Source organism: Chiloscyllium punctatum, chromosome 34 (assembly GCF_047496795.1).
Source record: "Chiloscyllium punctatum isolate Juve2018m chromosome 34, sChiPun1.3, whole genome shotgun sequence".
Taxonomy (NCBI): domain Eukaryota; kingdom Metazoa; phylum Chordata; class Chondrichthyes; order Orectolobiformes; family Hemiscylliidae; genus Chiloscyllium; species Chiloscyllium punctatum.
The window spans coordinates 23,262,216-23,284,190 of record NC_092772.1 but is presented as its reverse complement, the minus strand read 5'-3'; the positions used below and the strand labels follow the sequence as shown (position 1 = coordinate 23,284,190).

General features: G+C 45.2%; 1 long non-coding RNA gene across 4 annotated transcripts; it reads left to right on the top strand.

Annotated features, from left to right (window-relative positions):
• The first annotated feature begins 1,460 nt into the window (after positions 1-1,460).
• Positions 1,461-21,739, top strand: LOC140458777 (uncharacterized). Of its 4 annotated transcripts, XR_011953691.1 has the most exons (6): positions 1,461-1,521; positions 2,234-2,449; positions 2,561-2,667; positions 8,126-8,251; positions 14,690-14,798; positions 21,644-21,733. It is a non-coding gene; the product is annotated as an uncharacterized lncRNA (long non-coding RNA). The 4 variants fall into 4 exon arrangements; XR_011953693.1 differs by lacking the exon at positions 8,126-8,251; XR_011953694.1 differs by lacking the exon at positions 14,690-14,798.
• The last annotated feature ends 236 nt before the right edge of the window (positions 21,740-21,975 follow it).

Here is a 21,975-nt window from a genome sequence, read left to right as displayed (position 1 = left end):
TTATGTTCATAAATGTAAAGTCATACTCTTTGGTTGGAGTAACATTAATAAAAAGATTATTACTTGAATTTTTAAAAAGTTACATAATTTGCTATGCAGAGGCACCTGAACATCCTTCTGCAGGAGGGTTAGTCACCAGGTATAACAATCAATTCAGAAGGCAAATGGAATTTTATCCTTCATTGCTGAAGGGATTGTGTTTAAAAGCAGAGGTTATGTTCTCGCTACAGTGGGTGCTGGTGAGGCCACACCTGGAGTACTGCATGCAGTTTTTACCTCCGTGCGTGCTCAAGGATGCACTGGCCCTGGAGGGGGTGCAGAGGAGGTTAACTATGTTGATTCCGGAGGTGAAGGGTTTGACTTAACAGAGACTGAGTAGATTGGGATTATATTCATTGGAATTCAGAAGAATGGATAGATATAAAATAATGAATGGAAGAAATAAAATAGAAGTAGAGAGGATGTATCCACTGGCAGACGAAGCTCGGACAAGAGGGCATCACCACAAGGTTAGAGGCAGCAAATTTAGGAGTGAATTGAGAAGGAACGTCTTGACCTCGATAGGAGTGCATTACCCAGGGAAGTAGTTGATGCTAGTTCAATGAACGGTTTTAAAGCTAAGTTAATTTTTTAAAAAAGAAATAATTAATTAAGGAATATGCTGCGAACGTGGGTAAATGGTTCTGCATCCACAAAATGATCAGCCATGATCTTATTGAATGGTAGAGCAGGCTCGAAGGGCAGGACGGCCTTCTCTTTTTCCTTGATCTTTTGTTCTTATATTATGCATGCCTCCATCACTCGTGACTTGGAGGTGCTGGTGTTGGATTAGGATGGACAAAATTAAAATTCACAGAACACCAGGTTATAGTCCAACCGGTTTATTTGGAAACACTACTTTGCCGGTCCTTCATCAGATGGTTGTGGGATTTTAACTTTGTCCCTCACTCTTGTAATTGAGAAACAGCAACAAAAGCCACGAAGCAGTGCACAAGCTTCAGCCAACAGTTGGTATTGTGGACAATGAAGAAGGTTATCTCAGAATACAATGGGATATTGATCAGATGGGCCAATGGGCTGAGGACAGGCAGAAGGGATTAAAATAGATAGATGGCCTGGGTGTCCTTGGAGAAGGAGCACGCGGGTGTCCACTGAAAAAAAAAAAGAAAAAAAGAACTGGAGTGCTGCTTGTCACTGGCCACTCGGGTGTCTTTCCTATCTTCCTGGTGGTGGAAATTGAATAAAGATCTGTGCACTTTGTGTCTTTCACTGTGTCTCACAAAAAAAAAAGAAAAAAAAAAATTAATATAGATAGATTAGGTTAGGATATCTGGTTGTCATCGACAGGTGTGATTGATGTCAGCGGCGGACCAATGGAAAGGCAGGGGCGGAGCTGGAGGACCTGGCGGGGCAGTTGGTCCTCCGGCCAATCAGGGAATAAGGACGGGACTAGACTATACCACGTGATCATCCTCACGGTGGGCGCGGATGTTCGGAATGTGTGTGTGCGGAGAGCAGTCGGTAAGGAAAGAAATAAACAGCAGGAAGCGGGAGGGAAATGGTGTTGGTATGGTCTGAGAGGTTTTACAATCATTTGCTGCACATCGGAAAATATAAATTTGAAACTTACAGTTCCGTTTTTGCAGCAAACGGGAATATGTCTCGTTGAGTAATCGGCCCGAGTGAGCGCCGCCATCTTTATTCGGGGCAATGATTCACTGGACACGTGCGCGGCCGCCATCTTTGTAGGGGGCAAAGTTCAGAGGGATGTATGTACAGCCTTCCCTGGTAAAAAGAGTCAGAGGGCAGGATTTACACAGAGCACATTCAAACCCAGAGAAATGGACTTTTTTCTGGATTTGTTTCGTCATTCATTTAAATGATTTGGATGTGAATAGAGGCCGTATAGTTAGTAAGTTTGCAGGTGACACCAAAATTGGAGGTATTGTGGACAATGAAGAAGGTTATCTCAGAGTACAGTGGGATATTGGTCAGATGGGCCAATGGGCTGCGGAGTGCCAAAAAGGGTTTCATTTAGGTAGATTAGGTTAGGCTATCTGGTTGGCATAGGTTGGACCGAAGAAGTCTGTTTCTGTGTTAGACATCTTTGACTGTGGGATCATAAAAGTGAACTCTGCACTGGTTCACCTCTGGGTTCTCTGATTATCTAGCTTCTTCAGTCTCTCGTGGGTATATTTTTGCTCTGTATAGTATTTTACTATTACTTTCACAGCTGCTTTGTAAATGAATTGAAAAATGTAGAGCTGGAAAAACACAGCAGCGCAGGCAGCATCCGAGGAGCAGGAGTATCAACGATTCGGCATAAGCCCTTCTTCAGGAATGCAAATGAATTGTCCACTGCTGCCCGGCTCCTGACCGTATGATGTTCCATTATCAGTTTATCTTTTCCACAATATCTTTGACGGTCAAGAATTCTTTTTTCCAATAAGTGAGTGCATTTTCCTTCAATTTTCTGACAGTCAAATTCTGCACCATTTTCATTCCCTGTAATTCATATTGCACTCCCTGAAACATCAACTGTGTATTTCACCTTCCACAGAAACAAGTGATCAATGCCAAAGCCTTGTTGCCTGTGGAGAGGGTGATGTTTGACTTCCTTGTACTGCTGCAGTTTGTGTGGTGAAGGTGCTCCCACAACGTGGTTGGGTAAGAGACATTACAGATTATTCACTCAGCGATATTGAAGAGTAGAAGATATCTGTACAAATCATCATGGTTTTAATTTCACAAAAATATTATTGAGAACTTTTGACATAAGGCTACAGATGGAGAATATTGTGTCCAGTGACCAAAACCATTGCCAAATAAGCAGTTTTTCAAGAATGCCTTAAAGGAAGAAAGTAGATCTTAGAGAGTTAGAGTGGGGATTCCAGACCATGTTCCCTTGGAGTCTATAGAAACAGTCACACAGGTGAACTCAAAACTAAACACATCATTGAGAGTCTGAACTAAAATGAGTTATTGAGATATGAAAAGGTGTGTGGTGCAGGGAGATAGGAATAATTACAGCCAGCAATTAATTCAAAGGTGCGAAAGTAAATTGTTGTCACTTATAAATGGGAGTCTTTTGATTGATCAGCAAGTTTTGGTACAAGTGAGCACTTCGGCAGTCGAGTTTTCAATATTCTTGAGATTATCGGGAGGGTGACTGTGGGATGCTGGCCAGGAGTGGGTTTAGACAATGAAATCGAGTGTTAACAAAAGGAATGAATGAGAGGTTCAGCAAATGAGCTGAGACTGTGGTGAGGTCAGGTGATATCACTGAAGTCGAAATAGTGGTCTTGGAGGGGGTCTGGCCTGTCATCCTCACCTCATTCAGCTGTTTGTCAGTATGTGAATCAAGTGTGTAACAAGCTCAGGAACTGAGTGGCCCTGGCAGAACCCAAAATGGGCATCACTGAGCAGCTGCGTGACAGCACTGTTGATGACACCTTCCATCACGTCACTGCTGAGCGAGTGTGGACTGATGGAGGGGAATTGGCTGAGTTGGATCTGCCCTGTTTTTTTGTGTTGGAACATCCCTGAGCAATGTTCCACAAAGTCGGTAGGTGCCAGTGTTGGAGCAGTACTTGCCTTGGTGGGCAGCAAGTTCTGGAGCACAGACAACATTATTATTGCCAGAATATTGGCAGGGCCCATACCTTTACACTGCTTATCCATTTCTTGATCTGATTTGAAATGAGTTTTCAACCAAGTCGATTCATATCTGTGATGTCAGGGACCAATGGAGAAGGCTCATCCACTTGGCACTGCTGGCTGAAAATCGCTGCTAATGCTGTCCTCTTATCTGTTGCATGAATGTGTGAGACCCCTCCATCGGTAAGGGTGGGGATATCTGTGATGCTTCCTCCAGTAAGTTGTTTAATTGTCCATCACTATTCTTGACTAGGTGTGGCAGAACTGCAGAACTCACATCTAATCTATTGGCTATGGGATCACTTAGTTCTATTTAGTGTTGCTTGTGGTGTTTGGCATGCAGGTTTGGTAGCTTCACCAGGTTGGCACCTCATTTTTAGGTATGCCTGGTACTGCTCCTGGCATGCCCTCCTGCATTCACCATTGAACCAGGGTTGATTCCCCTGGCTTGATGTTAATGGTTAAGTGGGGGATATCAGGCCATGAGATTTCAGATTGGGCTGGAGTACAGTTCTGCTGCTGTTGTTGGCCCACAGTGAGGCCGAAGTTGTAGGGTCAAGAGGGCTGATTGTGTGGTTGTATTTTCCAGTGCATTGGTAGATGTAATGTGGTCCATCCAGTTTCATTCCTTTGTTGAGTCTGAGCAGTGATTAATACAATGAGTGACTTGATGGTCCACTGTCGGGTTTCTTTCCCTCAAGGACATTGTCAATAGCAGAAAAACATCCCCAATGGTTCCATGGCAAACAGTAGATTCTTCATTCCAGTTAATTTTTTCTTGACTTCAGAGCCACCCTCTACCAATTTGGGATTCAAACCTGAACTTCAGTTGTATATTTTAATATTCTTGATAAATACGACAGGTTTGTTCACTTATTTTTAGAATCACTATCACAGGTTTGTTTTTATTTCCAAAACAATAAACAAATGTCCATTATCCTGTCTCCTCCATCCAACAACAAGAGTGAGGAGCACATGGAGTTTCTCTGTCAATAACATTGAAACAATCCGATCAGCTGCCTCTGCTTCTTTCCTCCCTCTCCACAAGCCCACCAAGCCATTCTGCCCCACAAGGATGCTCCTAAGTCCTAAACTTGCATTTCCTAGAGTCCCTTGTCAAGCCTTATTTGAGGTCATCTTGGCCATTTACCCGAGTGTAGCTAAATCATGGACATTCCAAATCTCTGTCTCATCCTCCTGCTTGTCACCGTCATTTCTGCCTGCACCTCCCCCCCACCCCCCGCCTTGCAATTCACAGATATTGTTCCATGAGCTGTCTGTCTGTCTTTTCTGGTTATGTCCTTCTCTCCAATTCTGCTAAAACCTAATATTTGACCTCACCATCATTGGAAAATCCTGCTCCATCTCCACTCTCCCTTTCTGAATTCATTGTATTTGGTGTCCCTCCAGGATCTATCCTTAGTCCGTCCTGTTTCTCACCTACATACTGCCACGAGGTAACATCGCCCAAAAGCACTGTGTTAGGTTTCACATGTACACTGACAATGTCCAGCTCTCCCTCCCCATCATCCCTCTCCATTACTCCACTATTACTCAGTTATCAAACTGCTTACCACGCTTCGATTAGCTGCAATTCACTCCAATGAAACACCGCAATTGTTAAACCCATTGCCTTCAGATGCTATTCCAAATTCATTTCCCTTACTGCTGTGCCCCTCCCTCTCACTGGGAAGTGTCTACACTCTTCACAATATTGCTTTCATATCTGACCCCAAGGTGTCCTTCTGATCAGACATCTACACAATCACAAACACCAGGAATTCCAATCTCTAAAATGCTGCTTGTCTCCTTCTCACCCCAGCTTCATTGCGACTGAAACCCTAACCTGTGTCGGTGTTGCCTTTAACTTAACAAATCTGAAACAGAATCCTTGATTCCGCGACTGACCCAGAATCTGGTTCAAGACTCACCCGTAATGGGACACATCCTCTCCATATTTACCCTGTCAAACCTCGACAGCATTCTGTATGTTTCAAAGAGATCATCTCTCATTCTTCCAAAGTCCAGTGAGTATATTCCCAACTTATTCAGCCTTTGCTTACAGGATAATCCCTTCAAAACAGGGATCATCCCAATGGATCTTCTCTGAAATGCCTCCAATAAACTGCTCTATTTCATGAACTAAAGTGACCAAATCTGTTCACGTTACTCCAGATGTGGTCTCAGTTGCCATTTGTTTAGTTGCCCGAAGGTATATACTCCAAACTCTTATATTGCAAACTCTTTGAAATAAGGGACAGCATTCCATTCCCCTTCCTGATTCCATGTTGTAACTGTGTGCTCGCTTTCTGTGTTTCCTGCTCATTTTCCCCCAGTCCCTTTGTGGTGCAGCTTTCTACAGTTTATCCCAAGTTATACTCTATTTGCCAACTTGTTGCCCAGGTTTCCTGTGAATATCTCTCTGTAAACTGTTTATAATCCTTTTGGAACTTTCCTGTTATGCTTTTTCTCGGAGATTTCCCCCCTCATTATTCGAAACATGTACTGTGAGCACTGGGCAGTGGGAAGCATGCTCAGTTGCTATCTTTCAGGGATACTCTGTTTCATGACTGGTAGGACCTTGTTGCCCATTGGTCAGAATGGAGACAACTTGCCCATCAAGGTGCATGAGCCTTCCACACCCCCATGTCTTATTGATGAGGCACAGCGGCAGAACGGAAGGAAAGAAAAGGAAGGAAATCCTGCTCTCCACATCTCACTGAATCTTGGGACATTCTGTCTCATGTTCAGTCACATGAAGTCCCAAGGTGGAAACTCATCAATACCCACATAGATTTGCCCTTGAAGTTCCTGCTAACCTCCGCCAGGGGTAATGTGTACAGTCCTCCTGGGCCAGGAGGAGGGGATTGTATGAGTTTCAAACTTGAACTGACAGTGACGGATTTTATAAACTTGTATTACAGGCAGATATTCAGATGGTAATCTCCGTCACTCTAATGCCAAACTCTGACAGAATTACTCCATTCATCAGGACCTGGATATTCATATTGTGTGAGAGTATTGTGTTCCAGATCAATACCATTTGCTGAATAAAAGATCTCCTTTGAATCAAACCATCCTCTCAATAGATCTTCCCAAATCTTCAACATGTGTCCTGTAACCCTTGTATAATGAGCTGATGGGTCTAAGGTTTATTATTACAACGTGTAACTTTTGTAAACCGCTTTGTCACAGCTCGCCAAATTTCCTTTGCTACAAGGAGAACTCCTCAGTTTCCCCAAACCCCTGATTCTCCAATGTCTGTTTTCTCTCTATAAGGTACACATCAGGATTGTGTTGGAACATTCTCCACTTGCCTGCATCAGTGCACCCCCCCCCCCCCCAACAATATTAAAGAAAGTGAACATCCTCCAGGGTAAAGCACTGTACCTGAGTGGTTTCCCATCCACCACCTTCAGCATTCCCTTTCCCCACCCTCGAGGGACAGTGGCATCACTGTGTAAAAGACCAAGTCAGCATTGTCCTACCCGACCATAGGACTGCTCTCTCATTATAGAGAGATATCTGGTAGTGGTTAACCTGAATATTACCACAGCACATGCAAGGGGAGAGGTTGAAAAGGAGAGTCCATTAATTGCGGATGGTTATTCTTGATGTGTATTAGCAACACACATGTCACGTGAACAATTAGTGTTAAAAAAGCCCCACAAATTCTGCAACTAAAATCCCCCATTCCTTGAACCATCCTGGTAAATCTCCTGTGCCCCGTCTCAGGGACCCTGCCATCCTTCACAATGTGTGGGCGATCTGTGGTTCGCACAGACCCAGCTGCTCTGAACCCTGTGGGTGATAGCATAGAGCAACAGTTGCACTAAACCTCACTGTCTGGAAGAGAGTGAGAGACAGAAATCCCGAAGGCATTTAAAATCTATTTAGGAACACACTTGCAATGCCAAGGCTGACAGGTCTATGGGCTCTGTGCTGGAAAATGGAATTAAAATAGTTAGCTGGGAGATTTCTTTACAGCATAAACCCAATGGACCACAAAACCGTTTTCCGTCCTGTAGACCACAGACGCGTAATATAGGAATATGACAAGCCACAAATAGCAACCGGGTCAGAGAAGGTGATATTAGAATAGGTGATACGTGATTGATTAATGTTTTTTGGAGGAAAATGTGACAGAGGTTAAGCGGGACATTGTGGAGCTCAGGGTGCAGGAATCTGAAATAGAAATGGGTTATCCTGAAGGCTGGAATTAAAGAAAGGCACATCACAGAGATTTGTGAGGGTGGAAAAGATTAAAGATAGAAAGTGTGTTGAGACTGGAGGAGATTAGAGGTTGGAGGATGTTGCAGAGATTGAGATGTTTTTGATCCCAGAGATAGTGATAGTTCTGAGGCTAGAGAGGAATTACAGAGATAACGATGAGTTGTTCGCTTTCCCAACACTACCTCTTTACTGATAATGATTGTTTCTCTGTCATCATCTGCCACATCCTCCATAGGCCTGCGACAATGAGAGTACACAGACAGTATGTTCCTGTTAAGGCCAAGGCTGGGAAGCGTCGAGAATGCTGCATGACCTGAGAAATTGGGGCTCTGGTCAAGAAAATGAAGGAAGGATATGGCAGGTACAGACCCCACTGTGTTTGTGTGAATCCATAGAGGACGATAAGGGCAGTCGGAGTATACTCACGGGAAACCAGGAGGCAAAAAAGGGGACATGAGATAGCTTTGGGAAATAGGTTTAAGGAGAATCCAAAGAGATTCTACAAATACACTAAAGAGAAAAGAATAACTAGGCAGAGAATAGCCACCCTCAAAGATCAACAAGACTGTCTATGGAACAGCAGGAGGTGGGAGAGATTTTAAGTATTTGATGTCAGATTTTAATGAAAGGGGATATGAAAGTTAGAGAAGTTGGAGAAATAAATAGTGATAACTTGGCAAGTGTACATATTACAGAGGAGGAGGTACTGGATGTCTTAAAATGCATAAAGGTGGATAAATCCCTGGAATCTGATCAGGTGTATCCCAGAACTTTGTGGGTAAATAGGGAAGCTTTTGCCGGGCCCCTCGCTGCGATATTTGTATCATCGATCGCCACAGGTGAGGTGCTGGAAGATGGGTGCCATTATTTGAGAAAGGTGGTAAGGAAAAGCCAGGGAACTATAGACCGGTGAGCCTGAAGTCAGTGGCACAGAAGTTGTTGGAAGGGATTCTCAGGGACAGGATTTACATGTCATTGGAAAGGCAAGAAATGATTCGGGAGAGTCAGCATGGCTTTGTGAATTGAAATCAGTACCTTGGACTTGAGAAAGACACAAGGTTTCACATAACACACTGGTTAGCAGGTTCAATACCATAGAATTCTGGCGGAACTAGCTGTTTGAATACGGAATTGGCTGGAAGGTCAAACAGTCAGAGATGGACAGCACAGAAACAGAGACCTGTCGGTCCAACCAGTACATGCTGATCAGATATCCCAATGTAATCTAGTCCCACCTGTCAGCACCCGGCCCATATCCTTCCTATTCATATACACATGAAGATGTCTTTTAAATGTTGCAATCGTAATGGCCTCCACCACTTCCTCTGGCAGCTCATTCCATACACGTACCCCCTCTGTGTGAAAACGTTGCCTCTCAAGTCTCTTTAAAGTCTTTCCCCTCATACCATAAACCTATGTCCTCTAGTGCTGGAATCCCCGACGCCAGGGAAAATACTTTGTCTATTTATCCTATCCATGCACCTCAGGTTTTCATATACATCGATAAGATCACCTCTCAGCCTCCGACGCTGCAGGGAAAACAGCCCCAATCTATTCAACCTCTATTTAACCCCCCAGCCTAGCTCAAATCCTCCAACCCTGGCAACATTCTTGTAAATCTTTTCTGAACCCTTTCAAGTTTCACAACATCCTTCCAATAGGAGGGTGACCAGATTTGTACGCAACATTCCAAAAGTGGCCTAACCAATGTCCTGTACAGCTGCAACATGATCTCATAACTCCTGTACTCAATACTTAGTCCGATAAAGGCAAGCATTCCAAATGCCGCCTTCACTATCCTATCTACCTGCACTCCAAGGTCTCTTTGTTCAGTAACACTCCTCAGGACCTTACCATTAAGTGTATAAGTACTACTAAAATTTGTTTTCCCAAAATGCCACTCCTCAGCCCATTCACCCATCTGACCGAGATCCCATTGTACTCTGAGGTAATCTTTTTCACTGTCCACTACACCTCCAGTTTTGGTGTCAACTCACTAACTTTACCTCCTATGTTCACATTCTAAGTCATTGATATAAATGACGAAAGGTAGTGGATCCAGCAGTGATCCTTGTAACACTCCACTCGTCACAGGCCTCCAGTCTGAAAAGCAACCCTCCATCACCACCCTCTGTCTTCTGCCTTTGAGCCAGTTCTGTATCCAAATGGTTAGATCTCCCTGTATGCCATGAGCTCTAACCTTGCTGAGCAGTCAGTGTCATAGTGCAGGATGCTTTTTGGACTGGAAGCCTGTGATGAGCAATATGCTGTCAGGCTGGGTGCTGGGTCCACTGCTTTTTGCCATTTAGATAAATGATTTCTATGTGAATATCGGAGCTATGGTTAGTAGGTTTACAATAGACACCAAAATTGGAGGTGCAGTGGACAGCAAAGTTACCTGAGAGTACAATGAGACTCCGATCAAATGGGCTGAGGAGTGGCAGATGCAGTTTAATTTAGATATATGTGAGGTTCTGCATTTTGGAAAAGCAAATCAAGGCAGGACTTCTACACTTAATGGGAAGGTCCTAGGGAGTGTTGCTGAACAAAGAGATCTTGGAGTGCAGGTTCATAATTCCTTGAAAGTGGAATCATAGATAGGCAGGGTAATGAAGAAAGTGTTTGGTGTACGTGCCTTTATTGGTCAGTGCATTGCGTACAGGAGTTGTGACGTCATTTTGCGGCTGTACAGGACATTCCTTCAGCCACTTCTGGAATTCTGCTTTCAGTCCTGGTCTCCCCGCTATCGGAATGATATTGTGAAACTTGAAAGGATTCAGAAAAGATGCAAAGACGTTGCCAGGGTTGAGGGATTGAGCTATAGGGAGATGCTGAATAGACTGAGGCTGTTTTCACTGGAGAATCGGATGCTGAGAGGTGACCATAGAGGTTGATAAAATCATTAAGGGCAAACAGCCAGGATCTTATTCCTGTTTCGGTGAGTCCAAAACTAGAAAGCACAGGCATGAGGGAAAAGATTGAAAAGGGATATTAGGGGCAAAGTTTCAAGCTGAACGTAGTATGTGTATGGAATGAGCTGCCAGAGAAAGTGTGGAGGCTGGTACAGTTACAACATTGAAAAGGCATCTCACTGGATATGTGATTGGGAAAGGTTTTGAAGGCTATGGGCCAAGGGCTGGCATATGGGATTAGATTAATTTAGGATATCTGGTCGGCATGGACAAGTTGAACTGAAGGGTCTGTTTCTGTGCTGTACATCTCTATGATGCTAATAAATTAAAATTAAGATAGGTTTCTCTTTTATGGAGAGTTACCAGAAGGCCAGACAATTCTCCTTAGAGCTGAGAAGGTTAAGCAGTGATTTTGACCAGGAGTTGATTTGTTTCCAGGGTATTTCATTTACAGAGAGACAGAGTGAGAAGTTTTTAACGTCACAATTTTTAGTAACTATTTTCAGGTGACTGGCAAATAATGCAAAGAAAAATGTCAAGATTTTTTTACTCAGTAAGTTCTGAGCATCTGGAACAGTTTGACCAACAGCTGGATGCAGATTCAGTAGCTATTGTCAAAACAATTTTGAAATTTAACATTTTTAAGGAAGGATTTGGAGGGCTATGTCCAAATGGGAGGTGAGTTGTGATAGACTGGCACCATCTCCAGAGGAAGAGAGTACAGCCCCAATGGGCTGAATAGCCTCCAGTCCCTGTGCTCTGTGATACTGACCCATTCACTGTGAATGATGAACCAATGCAGGGCAGAGCCGTAGAGATGTACAGCATGAAAATAAACCCTTTGGTTAAACTGGTCCATGCTGACCAGATATCCCAACCTAATCTAGACCCATTTACCAACACTTGGCACATATCACTCTACACCCTTCCTATTCATATTACCATCCAGATGCCAAATCGTTTAATTGTACCAACATCCTCCACTTCCTGACAGAAGATTCCATACACGCACCAACCTCAGTGGGGAAAAATATTGCCCCTCAGATCCATTTTAAATTATTCCCCTCTCATCTTAAACCTATGCCCTCTCATTCTCGACTCCCCGACCCCAGGGAAATGACCTTGTCTATTTATCCTACCCATTGCCCCTCATGGTTTTATAAACCTCTATGAGGTCACCCCTCAGCCTCTGATGCACCTGGGAGGATCCCACCACTCGGGTCACAATGGGGCCTGGCTGATTGACACAGCTTCAAACCAATAGGAGAGTTGGCGTGATCCTCCAGCCAATGGGAGTGAATGAGGGGTGGGTCCAGCAGGCCAACACATGACCATCAGCTTTGCAGGTGCAGTGTCACTGTGAGAGGGGACTGAATGTGAAGGAGTGGGAGAGACAGCAGATACTGGGAGAGAGATGGAGTTAGTGTGGACTGAGAAGGTTGATAAACACTGTTTCAGTCTGCTGGACCTGAATTAGATACTCCGGGTAAATTAGAACCACAAGAACTTCGGATGCTGTAAATCACACACAACAACCAGAAGGTACTGGAAAAGCTCAGCAGATCTGGCAGCATCTGTGAAAAGAAATCAGTTCGCATTTTCGATCCAGTGATGCTTCCTCAGGAACTGATGTTACTGAGAAAAAAAGAGTCTGTTTTTACGCAGAAGGTAGGGATTAAGGAGTAAATGATAAGTGGGGATAGAGTCCAAAGAGAGAGAGAGGAGCAGTTGGACAGAGGAGTGAATAACGATCGGACAGGGGGAGGGTGAAGAGCTGTTTATGGGGACTGTTAGTGGCTAACCATAGGTAGTGTGTAATGGCAGGCTACGTAATAACAAGGCCTGGTATGTGGGGTAGGGGGCAAAGACACTAGGACGTGGGAGAGTTCAGGACCTAAAATTATTGAATTTGATGTTGAAGCCAGAGGGTTGCAGGGTTCCCGATTGGGAGATGAGGTGTTGTTCTTCCAGTTAGTGTTAAAATGTGGCGCTGGAAAAGCACAGCAGGTCAGGCAGCATCCAAGGAGCAGGAGAATTGATGTATTGGGCATGTCAGCACTTCATCAGAAATGTGGGTGGTGGAATACGGCTGAGAGATAAATAGGGAGGGGTGTTTGGGGTTGGGGGAAGCGAGCTAGGGAGGCAATAGGTGGTTGTAGATGGAGGGTAGTGGTGAGAGGGTGGAATGGATAATTGGAAAGGAAGATAGACAGGTGGGACTGTTCAAGAGGCCAGTGCCGAGTTGGAGGGTTGAATCTGAGATAAGGTGGGGGGTGGGGGATGGGAGATGAGGAAACCTTCATGCTGTGTGGTTGAAACTTCCCAAGATGGAAGATCAGGTGTTCTTCCTCCAGGTGCCGGGTGGCTCGGAGTTGGGGATGGAGGACTTGCATGTCCTTGGCAGCGTGGTGACGGAGGGGGTGGGGGGGAAACCGAAGTGGTCGACTACAGGGCGGTGGGGTTGGTTGGTGCATGTGTCCCAGAAATGTTCCATGGAATATTCCACAATTTGGCGTCCTGAGAGCAAGGGACACAATCGGTGAGGTGTTTGGGTGAGCAGGGAAATCTCTGCTGGATGTGGGAGGATCCAGTGGTGCCTTGGATGGAGTTAAAGGGAAGGTGTGGGCACAGGTTTTCCACCTCTTGCAGTGGCAAGCGAAGGTGCTTAGAGTGGAGTGTGGGTTGGTGGGGAGTGTGGATCTAACGTGGAAGTCACAGAAGGTATGGTCTCTGTGGAATGCTGAAAGGGGTGGGGAGGGAAATATATCTCAGGTGCTTGGATCTGATGGTGGAAAGAGCAGAGGATGATGCGTTGTATCTGGGTGGAAGGTGAGGATGGTGGGATTCCATCTTTGTTGCATTTGAAGGGGTGGGGTTCAAGGGCAGTGGTGTGGGAAGTGGAGGAGATACACTGGAGGGCATTGTTGACCACATGGGAGGGGAAATTGCAGTCCTTGAAATAGGAAGCCATTTGGTATGTTCTGAAGTGTTCTTCCAGCTTGCATCAAACTTCACTGGAACACTGCAGTAAGCATGAGACAGATGTTGGACAGGGAACAGTCTTGTGTGTTAATGAGCAGGCAACTGGAAGCTCAGGTTCTTTTTTGCAGCACAATGTAGATCATCAGCCACCATTTCCACCACCGCCACTGAGATGCGAGAAGGTTCCTGTCTCCTCCATTAACAGCTTTCCACCTTCCCACTCCTTTATCTTTCCAAATGATCCTGTGTCTCTTTGGGCTCTGTCCCCACCTATTATTTACTCTTTAACCCCTGTCTCCTGTAGTCCAAAGATCTGTAGGTTCGGTGAATTGGCCCAGCTAAGGTTCCCGTAGGGTTCAGGGATGTGCATTAGTTCGGGGGAAATAGAGAGTAATAGAATAGGAGAATGGGTCTGGGTGGGATAAACTTCGGAGGGTGGGTGTGTAATTGTTGGGCCAAAGGGCCTGTTTCCTGAAGGGATTCTAATTTTCCCAGCTGTCATCGGTTCTGAGGAAGGGTCACTGGACCCATGATGACCCATGGTGTGTGTAGGAGGCGGAAAGGGGAAAGTGGCAGCAGAAACCAGATGAAATGTATCAGTGTAGACTGGGAGGGTTTAGTTACACTCTGGGCAGGTAGTTAGTCTGAATTAGAAACTCTTGGTCCCACGTTTGCAGCAAAGGGGAAGATGGCTTGGGCCTCAGGTAGTGAGAAGTCCTGGGTTATGGCCACCATCTTTATTTGGGGCAAGGTACAGCAAGGAGCATGCACGGGTCCTCTTCCTGGGTGGGGGCGGGGTGATTTGAAGAGGAGCATTTACACATCAAACACATACCAAGAGAAGTGTTTACCTTCACTGTTCATCATGCACTGACTGAGCTTTGTTTTGTGAATTCATTTTATAGGATATTAATTGAGGATAATTGAGACTGGGATCTCAATAAACAAGTTTCTCCAGATAGCAGAGTCCTCAGGATCTGAATATCATTGGGATTTAACTGTGGAACGAGAAAGGTTTGTCTGTTCTGTCTGTGGGAAAATATATCTTCAATATTTTTGTCAAGCCAAAAGCAGAACGATGTTCAAGTTCATGGTTGGATCACCCTTGGGGTATGTGTTCAATTCTTGGCCCTCTAGCTGTGGAAGGAGGTATTGGCCTGAGAGAGAGCACAGATTTATCCAAATTACACCTCGTCTTTTTGCAGGAGCTGTCAGATTTAGTCTCACTCATCCACTTTATAATGTTAATCTGTAAACTCCCGACTTCCAATTCTCTGCAAATTTCTCGTGGACTCAAATTCCAGCACCATTTCAGGTGGAACGTTCCAGATTCTGACAACTGTCTGTTCATTCAGAAACTGCTGAAGTCCATTTTGACTCTGGGGTTACAAAGGGCTGAATTGAAAGATGCAATGCTGGTCTGAGCTCCCATTGAGGTGCATTGGAACAGTACAGGAGGATGAGGGAAGTGTAGGTGTGAGCAGACAATGAAAATGGCAGGGCTGCACTGTGAGGGCTGCTTGGCTCAATGAGAGTGTTTTGCAGTTGGGTGTAAATAGTGAGGTGAGACAGGGAGAAGGTGAAGCTGAAACTCCGTTTTAGTTCAGGCCTTTCAGAAATTCACAGTCCCAATGGGAATAGCCAATTTGTCAGTGATACCTGTGGAGTATTTAAGTTTTTAAAGTGTGACATATCAGCTTAAGTAAAGATTTTTTTTTGTTATTATAATGGACATGTTTGAAGTGAAGGAAGGTTACTCACTCATTTAAATTCTCTTAATGGGAGTAACTAGATGAATGTAGAGAGACGTTGTGACAGGAGCCCTCAGACCTGTGGTGTGCACCTCTTGCACAATGTGGGAAATAAGGGCCGCTTCCAGTGTCCCTGACGGCTATGTGTGCAGGAAGGGTTCCCATCTGCAGTTACTGGGAAACTGCTTTTCAAAGCTGGAGCTGAGAGTAGACTCACTGTGGAGCATCTGCAATACTGAGTATGTTATGGACAGCACGTTTAGTGAGTTAGTCACACTGCAGGTGAGGGTTACACAGGCAGAAAGGGAATGGGTGAACATCAGATCGAGTAAAAGGCTCAGGAAGTGAGTACAGGAGTCCCCTGTTGTTATCCCCTTCTCATACAGATACTGTATACCGCTTGGGATTCTGTAAGGGCGGGAATGGGTGGGGTGGCTTCTTGGGAAATCAGCATCAGCCAGGTTCATGACACCACAGAGAGCTCTGCTGATGAGACCAAGAGGAATGATAGTGGCAGGGTTATAATGACAGGGGATTCAATAATCAGGGGTACAGCCTGGCACTTCTGTGCCCACAGACATGAATCCAGGATGGGATGTAATCTCCCTGGTGCCAAGATCCATGATATCATGGAGTGGCTGCAGGACGTTCTGGAGCTGGAGGGTAAACAGCCCATGGTGGTGCAACACACAGATACCAACGACATCGCTAAACAGAGGGATGAGGGCCTGAAAGCTGGATATAGGGAGAGCAGAGATACATTAAAATGTAGCTCCTGAAATGTAATAATGTCAGACTTACTCCCAGTGCCATGTGCTAATGAGAGCAGGAATGAGAAGGTAGATCAGCTGGATGTGTGGCTGGGGTAATGGTGTAACCAGAGAAGGGTTATGATTCTTCAGGCACTGGGACCGTTTCGGGGACGGACCTGTACCAGCCTGACCGGTTACCCCCGGGCAGAGCTGAGACACATCCGTTGGGACTTTTGCCAGTTCTATTGGTGAGTTTGTAACTAGTCTGGCAGGGGAATGGGAACTAAAGTGTAGGCTTAGATGGGTCAGATTCAGGACAGGGAATGGGAGGTAGAATATTAGTGATTTTTAGATTAGATTAGATTACTTGCAGTGTGGAAACAGGCCCTTCGGCCCAACAAGTCCACACCACCCCGCCGAAGCGTATCCCACCCATACCCCTACATCTACATCTACCCCTTACCTAACACTACGGGCAATTTAGCATGGCCAATTCACCTGACCTGCACATCTTTGTGACTGTGGGAGGAAACTGGAGCACCCGGAGGAAACCCACGCAGACACAGGGAGAACGTGCAAACTCCACACAGTCAGTCACCTGAGGCGAGAATTGAACACGGGTCTCTGGTGCTGTGAGGCAGCAGTGCTAACCACTGTGCCGCCCACTAATGTAGTTAGCGGCTCAGAAAGCCAAAGGAAAGGAGGATTAAATGAAGATTGAGTCCCTCTTCATCCATCAGTCCTGACATCCTAGGAAGGTGAGTCAACAAAATCTGGAGCTTTGTACATGTCGATGACTCTGTGCTTCAGCAAAATGGTGGAAATCTGCAATAAAAACAAAAAGCGCTGGAGATCCTCAGCAAGTCTATCAGCATCTGAAATGGTGACAGATGCAGGAAACATTGCAGCTTTGAAGTGTTTAGATGATCACACCAAGCACTACAATATTGGTTACATGCTGAGTGCCAGAACGTGGAACTAGCATAAATAGGTGCTTGATGACCAGCATGAATACGATGGGGCTGGAAAGGTGACGTTTCGGGTCAGGGCTATTTATCAAGACTGACAAAGGGTCCTGACCCAAAACATCAACCTTCCTTCTCCTCTGATGCTGCCTGACCTGCTGCACCTCCCCAGGTCCACTTTGTACAGACTCTGACTTCCAGCATCTGCAGTCCTCAACTATCTTCCCATCCCAGGACTCATCTGGTGATCCTCCTTTACACACTCTCAATAACCAGGAGAGCCTTCCTTGGAAAAGGGGAACAAAGGTGTATACAGTACTCCAGGTGTGGTCTCACCAAGGCCCTTCCAGAAAGGGATCCCTGTCCCCATCTTATCCATAATGGTCATCAAGCACACATGCCTGGTGTGATCATCTCAACACTTCTTCAAGGCTGCAATGTTTCCTGCATCTGTCACCATTTCAGATGCTGCCAGACCTGCTGAGGATCTCCAGCACTTTCTGTTTTCTCTGTTATAGAGTATTGAAAGGGGGGATTTGCAGTTGAGAAATTCAAACTAAACTTCATGTTACTTGATCCGTGCCGATCTGAATATCATTGGCCTTTTCATCTGGAAGGAAAGGTGTGTATTCTGTCCGTGGGTGAATATTTCAAATGTCAGTGTGACTGGAAAAGTACTGAGACAGTGAAGTCCATGTTAGTGTGGGGACTTGGTTTTTGAAAGTCTAAAAAATCATGGCACATTTCCCTGGAATAGTCAAGCCACAGATTGGTTTTGTATGAGGACAATTAGCCATGAAACCAGAAAGACCAAAGGATTCCTGCATCATGGAAAAATCTATGAAAATGGGATTGTTGTAATAGAGTGAATTATGTAATCCATTGGTGTTGTCACATCGGTTCCAGCGCCGTAGGGAAACACGGGAAATGTGATGAATGCAGTGTAGGTTTCAGTTATTCAACTGGAAAGGTGAAGAAGAAATTTACAAGGATGATGCCAGGTCTCAGGAGTCTGAGGTACAGGGAGAGGTTGGACAAGTGAGGACTTTTTTGTTTAGAGCAGAGGACACTGTGGGGGAATATTTTATAGAAGTGTATAAGACCATGAGAGGCATGGGTAAGGTGAATGAACTCGGTCTTTTTCCCAGGGACTCAAGTGTTGGAGGGCATCAGGTTAAAGTTAGAGGAGAAAGAATACATGGGAAACTGAGGGGCAACTGTTCTACACAAAGGTGGTATGTATATGGAATGAGCTGCCAGTGGAAGTGGTTGAGGTGGGTATATTAACAACAAGTAAAAGACATTTGGACAAATGCATGGATAGGAAAGTTTCAGAAGCAGATGGGCCAAGTGCAGGGAAATGGGGTTAGTGTGGATGGACATTCTGATTGGCATGGGCCAGTTTGGGCCAAAGGGCCTGTCTCTGCTGCAGGATGCTATAACTCTAAGTGCATTTGCTATTTCTCCCCCTAACTCTGTTGGTATCCTGGGATGTATTCCATCAGGGCAATGAGACTTGTCTACCTTTAACTCCATTAACTTGTCCAGCTCTAACTCTTTCGTGATAATGATTGTTTCTTGGTCCTCACCTTCCTCAGTCTCCTTATCAATTACTGGCATGTTCTTCGTATCCTCCACTGTGAAGCCTGACTGCTGTGTGCTCATATTCCTGAACCCTGCTGGATAGGAATAACCAGGCACAGAACTCTGAGAGGGCTTCTTTGAGTCTTTTATTGATGAAACATGGCAGTTACATGGATAGTGTACATGCAAAACACCTCCAGGCAGCATCAGGTAACTCCCCGCCTGTCCGATGTGCCACTCCCATTCTTAAACCTTTGTGGTTTGGGACCTTGAATAGAGACTGTCTCTCAGTATTATCTCCATGGCAACGGCAGTTAGAAAGTCGAGGTCAGTTCAGCACTTTGTGGTTAACCACCCCCGCCCCCCCAACGCCCCCGTGGCTCCCTCAAGTACCTGACAGGCAGTTCAGTTTCCGTGGGGCTCTCTATCAGGATGCTGATGTGCAGGAGCCAGGGTTGGGGTGGGGTGGACAAAGTTAAAAATCACGCAACACCAGGTTATAGTCCAACAGGTTTATTTGGAAGTACAAGCTTTTGGAGTGTGCTGTGATTTTTAACTTGATCAGGATTATCTCTATGGTAACAGTTAAGTGCTTCAACAATTACAGAGGCCATGTGTTCCCCACACAATAGGTTCCCCTCGAGCAGTGTAAACTGCTATTCTGTCCCTGGGGAGAGCTACTCATCACTTTTTATCCCCAAATCCATCATGCTTTCTGTTGATCTTTGAGGTTTTAAAATCTCTGAATTTATCCTTGGTCTTTGCCAATTTGTATGCCTTCTACTTCAATTTCATAGACTCCCTTATTGCCTTAGACATGGCAGATTACTCCTTTTCCTACAGTCCTTCCTTTTCACTGATATATACTTTTGCTGAGAAATTTGAAAAATTACTTTGATATTCCTCCACTGTCTGAGAACTGTCCCACAGTAAAGTCTTTGCTTCCAGTCTGCATTAGCCAACTCCTGCCTCATCCTATTGTAGTCTCCTTCGTTTAAGCTCAGGATCTTGGGATTGGATTTAATCTTCCCGCTTTCCATCTGTGTTCTAAATTCTATCAGACTTATCACAAGTCTTTTTATCAGATTATGAGGTGAGACGATGTTTCCTGGGAGTTTTGGGTTTCATTGTCAGCGACCACCTTGGCTTTGTAATAAAGTACAGGTTAGATATTCACAACACAAGGTCTAAAATCATAAATCACTGTCTCCCCTCAGTTTAAAATTGCAAAATCATTATCTCCTACACGCTTCCTCACTATCTAAGTTTGGAACACTAATCCACCTGACTATCCTGCTGTTTCTGAAGATCTCCTTTGGTGAAGATGGTGAGTTTTGGATTCATCTTTCTGGTTATTACTGTAAGAAGATAAGCACTGGGCACAGGAGAGGCAATGCAGCCCTTCGAACCAGCTCCACCATTTAATACAGTGATGATTGAGCTCACCTCTGTCTCAACTGGATTTTCCCGCCAGCTCTCTCTCACCCTTCAACCCATTGCAAATTCAACAACTGTATCTCTTCATTAAATTGGCTCATTGTCCTGGCATCCACCGCATTTTGAAAAGGGAATTCCACAGATTCACAACACATCGAGATAAGTACATTCTTCCTCATGAGAATAGAATAGAGTCCCTATAGTGCAGAAACAGGGTATTCATCCATCGATTCCACACCAACCCTATGATGAACATCCCATTCAGACCCACTCATTCCCTGTAACCCTGCATTTCCCGTGGCTAATTGCCTAACCAGCACATGCATGGACCCTGTGAGCAATTTGGCCTGACCAATCCACCTAACCTGCACATCTTTGGACTGTGGGAGGAAACTGGAGCACCGAACAAAACCATGCAGACATGGGGAGAATGTGTAAACTCCACACAGTTGCCTAACGCTGGAATCAAACCCGGGTCCCTGACGCTGTGAGGCAGCAGTGCTCGCCACTGAGCCACCTCTGCTTAAAATCTGCTGCCCATTATTACCCTCCCCACCCCACAATTGGCTGAATGTATATTCCTTACGTCAGAAGTCCGGGTGTCTAAGTGGATGTCTCAGTAAATCCCAGTGACAGCCCACATGTCCTGTGTGTCTGAATAGATATCCTATAGACAACACCCTCCAGCCCACACTTTCTTTCACTTTCCAGGGGCAGGTCCCCAGAGGCTTCATGGGGACTACAACTCCCACAAGCCCTGAGGCAGGGACCACACGTGTGTGGGGAAACCCAGCCATGTACATGGACAGAATGTGGACGGGTTTTGGAGCATGTTCTTTGGGGTAACTAGCAGAAAGCATTTCACACTGTGAATGGCTGGAGAAGGGACGCATCTGCCTATAATATTGATCTGTTGGGGGGGTCAAAGTGACACTACGCCTAGATGGGACCAAGTTCCATTCGCAACTTGTCATAACAGTGGGAATTGACCAATGGGAAACAAGGAAGAATCTGACCCATTCTCCCAGCCTGAAGGTTCCTCTTCTGTCCAGGATCTGCCACCTCCCTTTCTGTTTCCTTTTGTTTCATTCTGCTGTTACATTATTGACTTGCAGCAACTGAAGTGAAAGGAAGTGAACCCAGAAAGTGTGCAGACTCTAACCAGGCACGGGAAGTGCTGGCAGAGACCTGTTTATCAACAACTCCATGAGAATGGGGAGGGTGTACTTTAGGGGGTAGCAGAGTCAGAATGGTAGGAGAGAGTAAGTGGGCTGGAGGGTTACAGCTTTTGGGGGAGAAAGGGGAAAAAGATATTCCAGAGAAACTAGAATTGTCTGTTCTGAATTTCTAATCTGTACATATTCCTTTAGACAGGGTGCTAGATGGTGAAGATTTGCAGACTGAAATCTCAAAATCACATGCAGATTGTGATTAAGTTAACCAGTATTTGATGAACCAAAGATGGAATGCTCTGCCCCAGAGGGCAGTGGAGGCCCAGTCTCTGGATTCTTTTAAGAAAGAATTGGATAGAGCTCTTAAAGATAGTGGAGTCAAGGGGTATGGAGATAAGGCTGGAACAGGATACTAATTAGGAATGATCAGCCATGATCATATTGAATGGCGGTGCAGGCTCGAAGGGCAGAATGGCCTACTCCTGCATCTATTGTCTATTGTCTATTGTCTATTGTCTATTGGAGAATCA